This window comes from Lissotriton vulgaris, chromosome 6 (assembly GCF_964263255.1).
Source record: "Lissotriton vulgaris chromosome 6, aLisVul1.2, whole genome shotgun sequence".
NCBI lineage: Eukaryota > Metazoa > Chordata > Amphibia > Caudata > Salamandridae > Lissotriton > Lissotriton vulgaris.
The window spans coordinates 1,648,359,215-1,648,365,948 of NC_141694.1; positions in this window are offsets into that span (position 1 = coordinate 1,648,359,215).

The following is a 6,734-nucleotide window of genomic DNA, read 5'->3' on the forward strand; positions in this document are numbered from 1 at the left end:
GCTGTTATATGATGGAGTACATTAGTTCTATTGTACCATACCTACAATGTGTTGTTTAAGTAAAAGTTGTTCTGTCTAATCTGTATTAGCGTGTGTTTGTTTTTGTTGGTTCTTTCTAATGTTAGGAGCTAATTAGTAGCCAACTGAAGACATATATGTGCAGTGTTCAATGTATGTGATGTGTTCTGTTTAATGTGTTCTGATGGATGTTGCTCTGTACTGCAGGAACACAGTAAACAGTGCATGGACAACACAACTCTTACAGTACTTTGATTAATAGATCAGTTGAGTAAAGGAAGCTAATAAGTAGCAAGCTTTTTCACACGAGGAGAGGCCATTTAGGGCAGGGTTAGACACTAGAAGGCGATCATATTCTAAGCTGCATCTTTTTTTTTGTTGCAGAGTATAATATAGCGCAAACTTGACCGGAAACGGATATCAGAGCTCTTTACATAGCACCAGTTATGTTACATGAGGACACACACTTATTTTTGTTAGGCACGGGGAGATTAAGTGATTTGCCCCGAATCACAGGATGTTTGGCGTCGTTACCGAGACTCGAACCCGAATTCCCAGGTCCGAGATCGAGCGCCCTAGCCGCTCTACAGGTTTCACGCTATGAAATGTAACAGCACTGGTTGAATTGGCAGATAAATTCACAGGATGTTTTGGGAAACATCGGGAGGGGAGGCTTTTGAGGGAGTCTAGGGAGCAGAAAATCATGGGTGGATAGATGGGAGCTACATGATATCCTCAAGAATGAAGGGTAGCAAACCTATAGTTAGTACATAGTTAAGGATAGGGACCACGTCACTCAGAAACCAGGCTTTGGCACAGCATCTGCCCCAAACAGAGGTGGCAGACAACCCACCCATGTGGTAGACCCCACCAGGAGGCCTTAACTTTTCACATAAACAACATGAGCCTACCGCTTGCAGGACCCTTAACTGCAGGAACTCAAAAGTAATTTAGAAACCCCTTGTGACATTCCAGATCATGATGTCTCAGTAACTAGTCCAGAAGCGGTTCTCCCTTTCTGGACCAGGCAAGGACATCCCTTCCTCCCTCAGTGCCCCTCCGCTCACTAGAATAGGAGCAACAAAGAGACACAAGTGGCTTTTGTCAGGGAATGCTGAGGATGACAGGAAGACCAACTATCTTGAGCCAGGCATGGTCAAGGTGCAGACACAGGAACAGGAAGCAACACATTCCACCCTGCAGTGATATTAGGCCAACAGGGATGTAGCACACGAGAAGAACCACAGAAAAAAGGTAAAAGGAGATGTGAGGACAGTATGCATGGCACGGAAAGAGGTAGGAGACAGAGCACATTTTGTACATTGCTTTTGTGACTAAACATAAATTGCAGAGCACGCATTTTTCCTGAAAAGTATGTGGACAATTCATCATTAGAAAGATTTTGTGGGAAAGGAGGGTGTATTCCTGTTGGAAGCGAGATCCATGAAAGAGAGCTTTGTGAGAACTCACCAGTCCACTTTCTTGTAGGATGTGACACAACTCTTACAGGTTCAGGCCTCAAAGAGGAACCTTCACACTGTTTATATAGAGACACGGGCTTCACTTTCAAAAAGAGAGTTGTTCTTGATCGGCACTGAACTTACAGGCGATTGCTTCAATCAGAGCAAGCCCAACGTGAGACAGAACCCATATGCCCAGGCTTCAAGCAGTAGAGCTATCGTCGAGTCACAAATCCCAGAAGCACTAGTCCTAGACAGCAAACCCATCCCTCTTTCCACACACGTTGCTCTACAATCTTTGAAGCACAATCTGCCCTAATTTAAAAAAATCAAAATTTGCTACAACATGATGAGAGAGATAACTCCTTTCCCCACTTTGTTACTTTTTTTTCTTTATGTGTATTGACCCCACTCGGATTGTCAAACAAAGAGAAGAAAAAAGTGCTTGTTATTTTGTAGGAGAGCACATGCTTGGAACCATGCCCTACAAGAACACGCAGACAGTTGCAATATGATTTTTTTTCTAAAAAACATTTTGCATGCTTTATATGTAGTCACCATCTTCAATCGGTTTTGAAACCATTCTAGGGTGGCTGCCCTTGCGTGGACATGTGTTTAGAATCTTCCTTAACCCAGTAGCATGCACATGAATTACGCCACACACAGAGCTTGGTATTACACGCCTTTACAGTTAACTGAAACGTACTGTGTCATGAATTTTACTAAGCATACCCAATCACTTTGTGTCACTGGACTACAGAGTCCATTACGGCCCATGGAGGTCCAGCACTCTATAGTACAGAAGACACTAAATACCTCCGTTTGTTAAATAAAAAGATAAAAACAAAACACATGTACATCATAGTTCTTCAATGAGATGTCGAGGTGGTTAAACCACTCTTCTATATCTCGTGGTGTGAGGCTGAGGAGACACAGCAGAAACAGTTGCAGCAGGCATCGGCGAGCTAGCCAGTGAGGCAGTCATGGGGTTCTCCTGGCCATCTGATGACAGAACCTCATTGCGGATGTCTGGAACCAACAGACCCCGAGGCAGGTGCTCAAGATCGATGAATCCTCCGTAATGGACTATGGCGAGCAGTCACCATGTGTTCCTTACTAGTCACATCTTGCAATGGATCGGCATTGAATGGAGCATCAGATTTGTCTTTTTGCCTCTGCTTGACAAGGAAACGATACCCTTTCTGAAACGTTAAGTCCTTTGCACATCAATGCTTGTCTGCATTATTCTTCATTCTGGACTCGTGAGAGGAATCACTGAGCTAGACTTTCTGAGCATCAATTATGTTTTCAGTGGTCCACTGAGGCAGCTGGGTACCCATAGCTCTCCTGAAAAGCAGGGTGCCGGGCTTTAGCTGCTTGTAGAATGGGGAGTAGATCTGTAGGCATGAAGAGTAGAATGAAGAACTGACTTAAGCTCAAGTTCCTCTAGCGCAGCACACTGGACAGCCTTCTTAAGAGTCCTCATAAAATGTTCAACAATGTCATTAGCCTGTGGCCAAAGAGGTGCGCTTTTCTCATGTTTGATATTCAAATGAGAAAGAAAGTCTTTGAATTCCCGACCACTGAAGAGTGGGCCATTGTCAGATTTTAGAATGGACAGAACATCCCAGGTTTCAAATATGCCTTCTAGTCTTTCAATTACTCTATCATGAGTGATTGATGAAAGGCCTTCCACCAGAGGAAACCGGGAATACTCATCTGTGATTGCCCTGAGGTAATGGTCATTTTCAAGGGGTTCAAAGAAGTCACCTGCAATTTTCTCCCAGACGTGTCTAGGAAGATCTGACATGTTAAAAGGATGCTGTGTTTTTTTGGGAGATAAACAGTTAAACAAATGCCAAGTCTGGAGCTCTATCTCAACTTGCTCATCAAGATGAGGGAACCAAACACGGTCCTGGCGGGCTCCTTTTGTGGTGACAATTGACCAATGTCCTTTATGTGCCACTTCAATGACTTGCTGTCGTAGACTTTTAGGAATGACAATTCTCGACCCTTGCAAGATAAACCATTTTTTGTGTAACTGACAGTTTATCACGCATATTTTTGATATTCAATGTTGTTATCGAGAGGTCGAGCAGATGTTCTACAGAATTGATGCATAATATGTCTTAGAGGATGAGAATATTCTTACCTGCATATGCAGCATGACTTATCTGCTCCACGGACACAGCTGCAGGAGTGCTGGATCTTACAATGAAATTCACGTAGACTTTGGCCACTTTAGAAAGGGTAGCCTGACACTGTATAGTCACTCTAAAAAAGTAGTCATCAGAGTTTTGATCTTTTCCCGAACGGTCCACAATGGTGTAGTCATGCAGTCACAACCTCCACCTCTCAATGCGAGTGGGCATCTTGGCCTTTGAGTTACCAAAAATAGTGAGTAGTGCTTTGTGATCAGTAACAAGCATAAAATATTTTCCATACATAAACACATGAAAGTGTTCGCAAGCCCACACAACAGCTAGGCTTTCTTTCTCATGCTGTGAGTAAACTTGTTCAGTCTGTGGCAAACTTCGGCTAGCATATGCTACAGTATGCCTTCATACATTTGCTTGTCCACTATGTTTGGCAAGAATTGCACCCAAACCCACTGGGCTGACATCAACAACAATCTCTGTATGCAATTTCAGATCAAAGTAAGCCATTTCAGTAGAATTTTCAATTGCACGCTTAATCGTCTTGAAACTTTGATCACACTCCTGTGGTCACTGAAATGCAACATTCAGTTTTGTTAACTATCTCAATGGGGCACTCACAGTGGCAAAGACACGGATGTACCTGGAACAGTAGCTGTCCATACCAAGATAAGAATGGAGCATGGTAAGAACTTATGGAGGGGAGGTAGATGACAAAGCCTGAACCTTGGCTGGATCTGGAGTCATTCCCCCTTTCGGAAAATGCCCCCAAAGAATTTTAGTTTTGTGAAATTCACACTTTTTATCATTCAACATAAGAACAGCATCAGCAAGTAGATGGCACACTTGTGTAAGGGCTTTATTATGTTCCTTTCGTGTAGCCCCAAATACTAGTATATTATCACTGTAATTGAAATCATATGTGATAGGCAGCATAATGAGACAAATTATATCTTGGAAAAGTTTGGCAGTTGAAGACACTCCAAATCTAAATCTTTTGTATCTAAACAAACCAACATGAGTTGAAAAGGTAGTACCTTATCTGTAATTTTCTTCCAATTCGACCTGATGATATCCTTTGTCCAGATCAAGGAGCAAAAAGACGTTGGCACTGTTCAGCTGGGTTATCATATTGGCAAAGTGCGGACCTGGCTGTTGTTCTCTTTCAATCACTTTGTTTGCTTGACACATAGTAACACATATCCGCTCAAACTCTCCACTGTCTTTTTTAAGTACCACAACTATTGGCGACACTCATGATATTGGACCAGTAAGAGCACTCAATGATATCATGTTTTAGCAAAGTCTCAGTTTCTTTTTCCACAGCCTTTTGTAGATGAAATGCAGTTTGACAATGTTGTTGAGGGACAGAACAAATGTCCTCATTATTGCGAAGCTGCTGTTTTATTGTCTTAAGTTTTCATAATCCATGAAACATTGATGGAAACTGATTCATTAAGGGGCTCATTACGATGTCAGTCGGAAAGCCTCCACCCAACAATCGGAATGTCCTAGACCACATCAGAACCCTTACGACCGACTCGGTCAGTTTACAATCTGCTCAACTGATTATGATGTTTGCCAGCAGATTGTAAACCTTGCGATCCTTGCAAATCGGTTCCGACTGGCTCTCAGAGAAGTCGTGTTGGTAGGAACCGCATCATGCAGCTCTACGGACAGCGTTTTCGACCGACCAATTACGATGTCTATTTTCAACAGCCTTTTTCAGAGTCGGCCTGTCCAACACGAAAAGGCTGTTGGAAAGTGGCTTTGGGGGCCCCTAGCTGGGCCCCCTTCATCCTGCAGCCTCCAGTTGGGGGTTGAGCGTGTACCTAAGGTACCCTCCTGTAAAACCCTGTACTGTTTGTCTGGCACTGTGGGGTGCCTGCCGCAGGGTGCAGGGTTTTACACAGACACCACCTCATTTCCCCATAGGTGCCTCTGTTGTCGGTCAGAACATGGGCTCCCATAGGGAACAACGGGGCTCTGACAGAACAGTGTTCTGTTGCATCAGAATCTATCGGGCGGAACCGGCAACCGCAAGTCGATTGCTTCCTGAATCTGAGATGGTGTCAGGTGAAAACTTTCTGCCGAACATCGTAATGAGCCCTTATGTCGTGATGAGCATTGATATTGTAATTCACAGAAATTAGTCCCATGTCAGCAGCAGTGCTGTAGATGAGCAAACATGCACTCGATGAAGTACCCTGCAGTACATGGTACGTTTAATCTGGCATGATGTTTATAGATGCACCACTGTCTATAATGAACAGTATATAGCAAAAATTTAATTTCAGTTTAGTTTTGGGACAGTGTTCAAAGGAATGTCATAATCTCTCTTGTTGCTCCTTTTTCAACTTAAATTCTTCCTTGCAGGAAGCCAACCCCACATGCGCACGTCTTTCAGTGGCCGCACTGACATTGCACACCCATCTTCTTCACTATTGCTCGACAGTGATGTCGAAGAACCTCTCGACAAAGAATTAGATGACAATCAGACTCTTTCAGTTTCTACTTGCCTCAACTGATGTTGCAGTTTATTTTTGTGGGCGTGACTGGAACTCTCCTGGAACTTTTTGGCAGCATTTTGTCTTCACGATATGACACACTGGCAGCCATTTTGTCTTCATGGAATGACACGCTCACTTTTCTCATGCTTTTTGTATATGCCAAATGGTGGGACACTTACCTTCATTTTAAAAAAATCCACACGAAAACACAGCTTATTTTTCTTCGGATACATCGCTTTTCGGCTTTATATCTTGTGTTTTTCCTTGCTTTCCATACTCTACACTGATTCACTCTGGGCCCCTCTTGCCTCCATGTCAGCGACTTGTTTGTTGATAGGTTCCTGAGCTCTAACACATGCTCCAGACGAAGCGTTTCTAGCAGCATTTGGTGTCTGAATGAATTGGACTGGCAACCATCTATTACTCTGAGATGAATGGCTTCTTCGTCATTGAATCCATTGAAGTTACACTGTTTGACAAGCTTTTCAAGTCTTTCAACAAATTCATCCATTGATTTACCATCTCTTTATCTCTCTTGATTGAAGATGTACCTTTCATAGTCAATGTTTTGCATCAGAATGAATTTGGTG